We start from the raw sequence: 10,615 nt of genomic DNA, 5'->3' as shown, positions 1-10,615 counted from the left end.
TTTGAAAATCCGTTGAATTTTTCTTAGTAGTATAATTGTATAGTTCTCTAATTTTACAGTATATCAAAATAATCTGGTTGTTCATTTAAAATGAAGTTTCCAGAGCTCTAGTCCTATATATGCCAATTTATTTGTCTCTGATGGACCCTGGAAATTTGCATTTTTAATAAATATTCCAAGTGATCCTGATGCAGGTGACTATTTTAATAAATGGTCAATATTGGTAATAATTACATGGTCTGAAAAAAACATATACTAGAGAAAATGGTTAAATTTCTTCAGGGAATATTTGTAGATACATTAACATAGCAGAGCAGTCTTCTTTATTGTTATTTACATCATCTACCACCCTTTATGTCTGCAACATCTATTTTAAAAACCTGACAATTATATATGAAGCTATTGTGATATTATCATGTTTCTGCCCACTTCTTCCAATAATTTTTGCTTAAATACAATATTTCATTGTTTCCAAAACATGTATTTTCCCTATTGCATCTCTGAAATCAGTTTGTATCATAAAATAATGACATCTCACAATCTCTTTTGGCCTTTGGCCAAATGGGTTATTGCTTATGCATATGCAAAAATCAGGAATGTCAATTTCAAAATCTGTAGTGTTTGTCAATAGCTTGAAAGAAAGTCCAGCAGACAATTGTAAAGCACTCTTTTAGAAACTGAGAAGCATAGAGTTGCAGGAGTAGCAAATCAGATGTATTTTTAACATCCCTGAGGCAGGATCAAAGATAAGCTAACTCTACAAAATTCTAGCACCAACTTAAGACACCAATAATACAGCTTTTAAAAAATATATAATCTTTTTTTTAACATGTTGCATTACAAATACATTTATTGGAGATCTTACCATCAAGAACTGCATTCACTGACACAAACAGGATATCTCTTCTGGGCCAAGAATAGATATACTCCAGTTATCCATACAGTGCAATCTAGACAACCCCTCATCAATACAAATGATCCCTAAATTTTATCAAACATATGAAAAAACATGCATCATTTAAAGGAATCACTAAACACAAAAACAAAACTACCTCTCCAATACCAGAAAAAAGATAAAAATAGAAGCCAAAAAAGGTAAATTAAATTGTATTCTTAGGAATACTAAATTTAGGAAAGCAGGCTGCCACAACAGAAATAAAACAATTTCTGTGTTTTAAACATGGTTTTAAGGTAAATGATCTAAGTAGCAAAATGAACATAGATAAAGATAGAATTCATGAGGTAAAAAAGAATGTTAAAATGTTTTCCCAGAATACAATAGGAAAAAACAGGGAAAAAAGCATAAAGAAAATTTTAGGGAGATAAAGAGTAGATTCCAAATTTTAAGTAACTATTTTATAGGGGTTCCAAAATAAAGAAGTATAAAGAATGAATCATCGACATAATAGAAGAAAACTTTTCTAAAGCGGAAATGAGTACAGACTCACCAAGTGCTGAGAAAACATGTTAAAAATGCTTCCAGAAAGGTCCTGGAGACATCTCCATATTAAAATATAATGAGAAAATGCTAAAAGCCTCCAAAATGTAAAATAGTAAACCAAAAAGTAGAAATTGGAAACAAATAAATGAGCATCATAATGACCTTTGACTTCTTATTTGAAATTTTGGAAGCTAAGGTAATAAAGTAATTTTTTCCAAATTCCTGAGGGATAGCTTCTTAAATCAAGATTTCTACCATTTAATTGTTAATGCAAATAAAGATATTTCAGATTTGCAATGAGTTTTGAAGAAATTTGCCCATTAAAACAAACACAGAGAAGACCAGGAAAATATAGTAAGGTATGAACGATGTATAAGTAATAATTAAATCTCAAACATTGCTAATAAATAGTTATAAAACTTAAAGATGTCATAAAAAATGTCCAAGATTAAATTTTAACAGTAATGTCTTTGATAAATTTTTTTAACCAAAATATAAAATTCTAGCTGAAAATCAAGCATGATTATGGTATGGTGAGTAAATAAGGAAAAAAACACCATGCAGATGGTATCTGTGTTCTACCCTGAAAGGAGCTCAATAGATAACTGATTATTTATCAATATTAATAGAAAAATATAAAAATCAAGACAAGCCATATGTGCATAAAAAATTAATGTTGAATTTTTCATCTTATCCCATAAGGAAATAAGTTCCAGATGGCCAAAATAGATTATTAAATATTTATCTCAACAAAAATTGAGTAGCAACAACAGAAGAAACCTAAGAAAAGTGGGCAGGTAAAGTTTATTTTGTTCCTCTGCTATAGTTCCTCTGGTAAAGTTTATTTAATTATATAATTAATAAGCATTTAACATGCATTTAGTCAGAGGTACACAAAAACATAATCATACAGTTACATATGCTCAGATATATTTCATGTGTTATATCACTACACACAAAATAGGAATTAATGGACTTCGAAGTCTGTCAACAGAACTGCCCTGCACTTAAGGTCTCACACCATCCATGCATTGCCACTCAGTAGCCACAGAAAAGGTGTTAGTTTAAAATTCTGTATGTATGCCAAATAGAAACCCCTTTTGAAATAAATTATTGAAGGCTAGTTCATGATAAAGCATATCAGTCATCAGATTTCTAATATTACAGATGAGAAAGCAAAAAGACCAGATTGTCACACATGAGTAGAATAAGGACTTGAAGGTGAATTGTCTGGGAGTCTTATTAAGGATTAAAGAACTTATGTTGTTCCAAACTGTAAACCGCTCTCCACTTTCCTTTAACCTTGACCTTCATTCTTGGCAGGAAGCTCCTATAACTCCTGTTTTGTTGCTTTTTTTGTTTCACCTGGGGATGTTGTTTCTGATAATTATTCTGTCATGGTACATGATCACTTCTACTCATTCCCATTAGAAAAACTGGGGGAAATTTCTGGATTCCGTGACACTTTCACAATGGGCATAACAAAGTCAGCATTAAATAACAAGCCTGCACATTGACATTGCTGACCACCAGTGGAAAAAGAAAATTTGGATTTCATCTAGATCTTCCATCTACCTTGAAATCGCATAGAAGGATGAGCATCTCTCCAAGGAGATCTCTGTCCTGGAAGAGCCTGATAAACCTTATGCTCTGGGAGGAGAGCATCTGAGGAACATCCCTTCAGAGTCAGGTTCATCCCCAACTCCCGTAGTCTAGTCATCATCTTTCTGTTAATTAATCCTAAGTACGATTCTATTTTCTTACACACTGGCTCACACTCAACTTATACGGACCCAGCAGTTAACTGAAACAAATAGATTTCGCTTAAACTGCTTCTTGAGTAATTAATTTTTAAATCTAATACAGAACTTCATACATGATTGGTTATAGCATGGAACTGAAAGTATTTCAGACAATTAGGTACCATTTTATATATCAGAGTTCATACACATACAAATAACAGATATCAAGGAATGGAGAGGGTGTGAGCCAACAAGAATATTCACATACAGCTACTGATACCATAAGTTAGTACAGCTATTTCCTAGGGAAGTATATATTAACATTTGATAACTACAGACACTTTGGCCCAAAATTCCACTTCATGGCATACACTTCTTATTTATGGAGTTCCCTCTATAATGCATAGCAGTAGTATTAGTGTCTTAGACACTGTTGGCACTACCATGTAAAGACTTTTCATTCTTATGACATGACACTGAATCTAGGATGCTAGGATGCCTGACCACCACCTTCTGCACAACTCAGCACCTTTGTAACAACCCTGTATGCACGTCAGTCATCTCATCTACAAAACTGAGATATTAATAATAATCATATTGACTTAATAAGGTTGTCCTGAAGATTAAATTGTATATAGTAGATGCTTAATAAATGTTACCTATTATAATAAATCTAGGCTAGGAAAACTTGAAAGAATATAAATACACTAAAATAATTAAAGAATATGTATTTACAGAGTCAACATGAAATTAAAACATAAGGACCAGCATCATCATAATGTAGCCAGAATTTTTAGGACAATATAAGCAAAGTTTAATTCTTCTCAAAGACAATTGTGTTTATTTGCTAATGATATCAGAATTCTAGTTAATTCAATAGATACATCATTTCTTCCAACTCACCTCTACACAAGAGGGACCATCTTCTCAGCACAAATTCATCCACTCTGTCAATATTTATCCTTCCTGGTAAACCCAGCCTTGGTAAACCAAACCAGTGCATGATAAAGCTGGGGAAGATCTCTCTTTCTGTCACATTTAGAGAGCTTAGCACTCCTCAGGAAAGGCAGATGTAGCTGATGAAAGAGCTGAGGTATGAAATTTACACCTGACTCTAAGTGTGATGGAAAAGATTTGGGAAATCTTAAAGCAAGAAGTGGTGTGACCTAACTTTTATTTCTCAAAGGTCACTCTGGCCGTTACGAGGAGAAGTGACACAGGATATGGTAGAGGGCAAGAATGTTCCCAAGACCAGTGGCAAGGTGACTCATTGCCTGAAACAGAGCCATGTGATGGAGATCATGGAAGGGGTCACGTGGGGGATATTTTGGAGGTAGAGTCAACTCGACTGGTTAATGGCCCATGGGTTGGGGCAAATGAGGGGTCAAGAGTGACCTCTATAGTTTTGATCAAATGACTGAAACAACTGTCTTTCACTGAGAAAAGATTGAGGGAGAGCAGTTTTCAGGGTCTGGGAATCAGGAATTCTGTCTGGGACGTGATCAGTTAAACATACATAGATGGCGACTGCCTTGCTGGAGAGCCTCGGTTCATCCCCAGGTGCCCACGTGCCTGCCGCAGTGATGCTCTGCCTTCAGCCCCTCCTGCCCGCCTGACAGTCTCCCCTTTCAGCTCTGCCAGCTCCTGTTTTTGTTGTCTCTAGTGAGTTCACAGCTGTTATTTATTCTTTCATAACACACTAATCTCTTTCACTCACTGCTGATTTTGGAGAAGATTCGTGAAGGACCTGAGCTGAGTGATATTTTGAAGAATCACCTGCTCTCTTCCAGTTCCAAGCTAAAGAGAAGCCTGCCTTCCAGCAGGACTGCCCCTTCCACAGCCACCCTCACGATGCAAGGCTGCCTGCCTGGCACCCCTGTTCATTCCTTATCTCTGACCCTCCTCTCCTACCTGGAGGTTTACCATGAGCTACCTTGTCAGGACTTTCATCTCCTTTCCCTTCCCAAGTGGTGTCTCAAGGAACCAGCGAATGGTTTCTACTATAGGGATATGACTGTCCCAAAAACCTAAAGGGGGCCATTAGACCTAGAAATTAGTCCCTTCTCCCACAAAGCCCAGTAGAACCATCCTGCTTCCCCACATTGCCAGAGAATCGCCAAGTGCTAATGTATTCTAACTTCTGGAATACATCCACAGTTATACCAGGAAAAGAAACCAGTCTGCGCGGTCATTCTGTAAGGGCAACCTTACCTGTAGTCAACCCATTGTATTAGGAAGCCTTCCTGTAGTGTTGCCTGCAACCCTTCAGAAAGGGCCAGACCCAGAACTCGTATGTTTATCCCAGGATCTGCTCATCCACATTGGTCAAAGGGCTTGTCTTCAGGATTTCCAGCCACACGACTCTGCCCTGTGATACCATAACCAAACCATCCTCAAACTACCAATAGCCCTGCGTGAAAACATAAGATCCACACTAGTTCTGAAATAAGTGGCAAGTGATGATACTGACTACACACAATCTTCATTGATGATGAGCGGGCACCTATGACAGAAAAAAGAATACCCAGCAGCTGAAAAGAGGAACGTAGGTAACAAAAAAGACTTTTTGGAAACACAGTACCTTGTTGACAAACTTTAAAAATACTCTTCACCAAACCAGTGAAGAGTAGAATAGCCCCTATGTAGATGATTAAATAAAGGAATTCTTCCAAAATCCATAGGAAAAAAAAAGTTAGATAAGAGAGGGAAAAGAAGCCTGGGAAGGACAGATGATTATAGAGATAAAATATCGACAAATAAGTTTCAGAAGAATGTGAAGGAAAGAAGTGTCAATATATCGTAAAGAAAATTCTCTGTATTGAAGAGCAATCTGAGAAAACAGATTCTAGCATGGAAACTGACTGGGAAAGAGGTCAGTGCAGTGCAATCGAAGCTTTGAAGTGGGTAACAGACTATCCTGTGGGAATGCATGATTTCATTCTATAAAACTTCCTAGAAGAAATTTCAAAAGGAACCTTAGAAAAGGCAGACAGCATGGAAGAAGTCTTAAGGGACATAAAATAGCAGGATTCATCCAAGAAATTGTGTATTCACTTTGTTCTTTCCTAGAAATCAGATGGTGGAGTCTGTGTCCACCTTTGCTTTCATTAAATAGCATAACTCCCAAGGATATTAATATGACTAGGACGTCTTTAGTCACCTGTGTTCTGCAACACTAAGACTTTCCTAATAAGGCCAGATCCAGAGAAATCTTGGATGATCTGTGGGTTTGAACTGGCTGAGGGTAAACTTCCTGCATTCCATGTGTGTCCAGGTGTGTGTTTCCCTTGCCCATTTCAAAGTTAAATCAGTAAAAGAAGTGATCTCTGTATCATCCAAATTTTTAGCTACGTATCATACACATAGGTACATATACCATGAATGATAGAATTTGGACTATAATAATAACTGTAGTATTGGCCATCTTCCTTTTCAGCTATAGGATCACTGCCAACACACACACACACACACACACACACACACACACACACACACACACACACACACACACACACACACACACACACACCCCACAATGGAAGAACAGAGAAAAAGTATCACCAAACAGACTGAAAATCAAACAGAGCAATTCTAACATCTGTGCTGATGGCTTGGACACTGTTCCTTCCAAACCTTTGCCCAAGTCACATGTTCTACCTTTTAGAAATGAAACACTAGCAACATTTTACGCACCCATCCTGCTGGGCTAAGTCCCAAAGAGAAATAAGGGATGCAGTTGGCATGAGGAAACTGTATCCTAGTCTACCCAGTAATGAGGCCCATCCGGTACGGCCCTCAAAGATACCTTTGTTGTGCTCGTCTTTATAAGGGAGCTGCCTGGCTTCTCCCAGCACACAGTTGGGATCCACTGCAGAGCTCCCTCCAAGATGCTGCTGGTCCTGCTCTCCGTGGCCTTGCTGGCCCTGAGTTCAGCTCAGAGCACAGATAATGGTAAAGTAAAAATGCAGGGTGTGCTATGACTCTGCTTTGGGGCTTGGGAGATCACACTGCTGTGAAGAAGCAGGTGGAGAGTGGGGAAATGAGAGAAAAGAGAGGCTGCTGAGTTCTTGAGACAAGCATAAGGCCAGACATGTCCTCTCTTAGCCAAGGCTTCCTACTTTATTTAAAGTATGGCGGAACCCAGTAATGAATGTCAGCCAGAGGAATGAAAAGATAAGACCTGCATTTTTAGAAAGACCTCTCAGCCTTCTGTGAGGTATGCACAGGTGCAGGGGAATTGAGTCATGCGAATATTATGGTAATCAAAGTTGGCCATGGATGAAGGGGGCCTTGCTGGGGGATGCAGTACAGATGGAGGAGATAAATGCACAACAGAATGATTTCAGAGGTAGAGACTAGGACACAACATTCTCTGTCTACACAGAGATCCCCAGATGCCAGGCCTGGCGGTCTCATTTTCTTCCCAGCCCTCTTCCATAGTTCAATGTGCAGGTAGTGACCTGTAGAAGTTTGTACCTTGGTCACCATGTTGAAGAAGCATGTTTATGTAAGTAAAGTATTTAATGAAGAAAGAGGGCAGAGCTTACTAAAATATGACATTGAAATACTACAGCACTTGACCTAAATTAGCAGTAGAGTTTGAGGGAGACTTGGAGGACAGAAGGGGGCCTTTTCTATTTCGAGTTTGTGGCTGATACTCTGGCAGAGCGACACCCTTGCGGCCTCACATCTTCCTCCCTTTGCCGCATAGACCATAGCCGACAAGTTAACTGAGGGGATATACAGGCTGTGGGTGGAAGCATCCTTTCCCAGGGCCCTGAAAGACTCGGGTCTTCGCTCTTCACTCTGTCTTGTGCTTCTTTTCTTAGATGTCAACTATGAAGAATTTATCACCATCAGACAAGGTAAATCTCAATTAATTGTCAATTTTCTTTCCTCTTCTTTTCTCAGTGACTTTCAGTTCTCTGGCGTCTTATTACCATTGGATAATACTGGGTTAATGTTAGCGCTCCTAAAGATACAGGCAATCCTTTGCCCACCCTTACTGCTGGGGACCAGGAGCGCAGTCCCAACTTGCATAACAGGGTCTTGGGCTTGGATGACAACAGGAGTGTGCTGCCTGGTCCCTCAGGCCGGAAGTGACCGCTGAAAGGTGACCAAGGGAAATAGTCCTAATTCTCTGTCCTACTGGGAACCCCTCAACTGTTTCCTTCTTCCCCAATATTCCTCTCTCTAAATAGATGGTTTAGGGAAGAAAGCAAAGAAATAAGGTTCTAGGTCCCTTTGCTCCGTGTTTTCTCCACTCAGCTGTATCCTTGTAGCTGATAAAAAAAATTGGCACAGTTATTTAGTGAATCCAGGGTGGGCATCACGCAGTCTTTGTCTTATCGCTGTCATAATATTTCTTTACCTGGGTCTTGGAACCTGGAGTTTCCATGTAGCACTCAAGGGGCAAAGCTTGGAGTCCCAGCGGCAACTTATGGCAGTGGCCCAAAATACAACTGGCAACACAACAGACATTTATAACCCCTTTGCTTTTCTTCTCTTTGGAGACATCCTCTGGGAATTCTAAGATATTGAAGACCTCCTTTTCTGTTAAATTTAAAGGTACATGTTTGCCTTGGGAGCAAAGCACTGAGACTTTCAACATCACCAGTATGGAGATTAAAAGGAATACTGCAGAAGGAAGGCACACAGAAAGGAGGCTGGGTGGAGCGGCAGGTTCCGAGAGAAAGGGACTGTCTGATAAAGTCAGCAGAGATCAGAATGACAGGAGAATCTTCCATCGCTGAGCTGTTATTCCTGTGCCATACCCATACAGATGGAGAGAACCCCAGCGATAGCCTGGACCTGGGGCCTCAGGTACCGAGAGTACTCCCATCTAGGCCCCCTCCGGACTCATGGGAGTAGACCTTCAGGACCTCCCAAGGCCAAGAATTCAGTGACAGGTAGGATTCAACTCCACTCTCCACCAAAGGCCCTAATGCCTCCAATTCTCAAACTTGTGGCAGTCTTGGACCCCTTTCCTAAAGATTTCTATTTAGATATTCTCGCATAGAGTAACAAGTCCCCATATTTTTAACAAGCTGCCCAAGGTAATTCTGTTTCAGAAACACTACCCGTAAGTTGCCTTCTTCCCAGTGAGTGTCTGTCTTAAAATGGGCTGGAACATGCTGTCCCTCGGGTCCTCTGATCTTCTCCGCCACAGGTCAATGAGTGCCCATCTCCGATCCCTGCCTGACCGCTCTGCTCAGCCCCGCCTCAGGCAGTGCAGGCCCCGTGTCCCTGCTGGATGAGACTTTAATTTTATGCTGCTGAATGTTATCTTGTTTTTTAAATACTTACTTTTATTGCTCAATGTAAAAAATTGAACAGGGCAGAAAGATATGAAGCTAAATCTTAAAGGTGTATCTCTACCTCTCCACTTTCCTCCCCAAAGCCTCCCATTGACTCTTGAACATCCTATTGGCAAAATTAATTTTATATAAACATATGTAATCTTTTTTCACCCACAAACAATATCATGTTTTATATGAAAATCTATATGCTGATTGTTTCAAACAACATATTTCTAAGAAAACTTCTCTATCCATTCACATATATATGTACCTATTTGGTCTTTGTTTTGTTTTGTTTTGCAATTGTATACAATTCCAATAGTGTGTGGCTGCACCATGATTTACTTAACCAACCCCCCGCCCCACCATCAATGGACATTTAGGCTGGTTTCAGTGTTTCACTATAACACAATATGTTGCAGTTACCTTCTTTGCAAATATATATTTGAACATTTTCAAGAGCAACCAAAAGATAACCTAACAGTAATCATTATTATTCACCTGGTAAGCAACAATTTGGACCACACTGTCTGTTAAGTGCATGAAAACAAAAGGAAATTAGGAAGGAAAGGGGAGAGGGAGGCAGGAGAGAAGGGGAGAAGCTGGATTTTCACCAGCAAGAAATTCAAAATGACCTGCCATGGCATGCCTTCTCTGTCAACTTTTATCCTTTTTGTTCGTTTGTTTCAGAAAATGAATATGAAGATTACAGCACTTCAGAAAGCCATGACATTGAAACAGTGCAGGCTATCTTCAATATACCAATAAAATAATCAGCATCCAATTTCTAATTGCTCTCTCTCTTTCTGGGTGTTAGTGAGTCTGGAATTTGAGGGCCACAAACACAGCGTAGGAACATCCAACTTCTTGATGCCTCCAGGGAACTTCATCCTGGGCCCCTTTCCTGGAAAACACTTTTGCTTTGTTCTTTGTTTGGGGACAGAGCTCTCCCCCCTTTCCACCTGCTATGGCCCCCTTCTTCCCTCTCTGAGTAAGCTTTACTCACAAGCCAACTGCCAAGTGAAAGAGTTCCATGTTCCTCCCCTTCTCTGGTCTCTTTAGCACAAATGCAATTAAAAAAAATAATTTTCACACATTTTATAGACATTCCAGTAATTTTAGGGAAACGAAGA

At 39.4% G+C, this 10,615-nt stretch overlaps 1 long non-coding RNA gene across 1 annotated transcript; it reads left to right on the top strand.

Annotated features, from left to right (window-relative positions):
* The first annotated feature begins 6,995 nt into the window (after positions 1 to 6,995).
* On the top strand, positions 6,996 to 10,266 carry LOC140846548 (uncharacterized). Its single transcript, XR_012125748.1, has 4 exons — positions 6,996 to 7,134; positions 8,013 to 8,048; positions 8,966 to 9,092; positions 10,173 to 10,266. It is a non-coding gene; the product is annotated as an uncharacterized lncRNA (long non-coding RNA).
* The last annotated feature ends 349 nt before the right edge of the window (positions 10,267 to 10,615 follow it).

The sequence above is a fragment of the Manis javanica genome, chromosome 15, assembly GCF_040802235.1.
Source record: "Manis javanica isolate MJ-LG chromosome 15, MJ_LKY, whole genome shotgun sequence".
Taxonomy (NCBI): Eukaryota; Metazoa; Chordata; class Mammalia; order Pholidota; family Manidae; genus Manis; species Manis javanica.
Note: the sequence above shows the minus strand (reverse complement) of the source record. Positions and strands in the feature narration are given on the sequence as shown.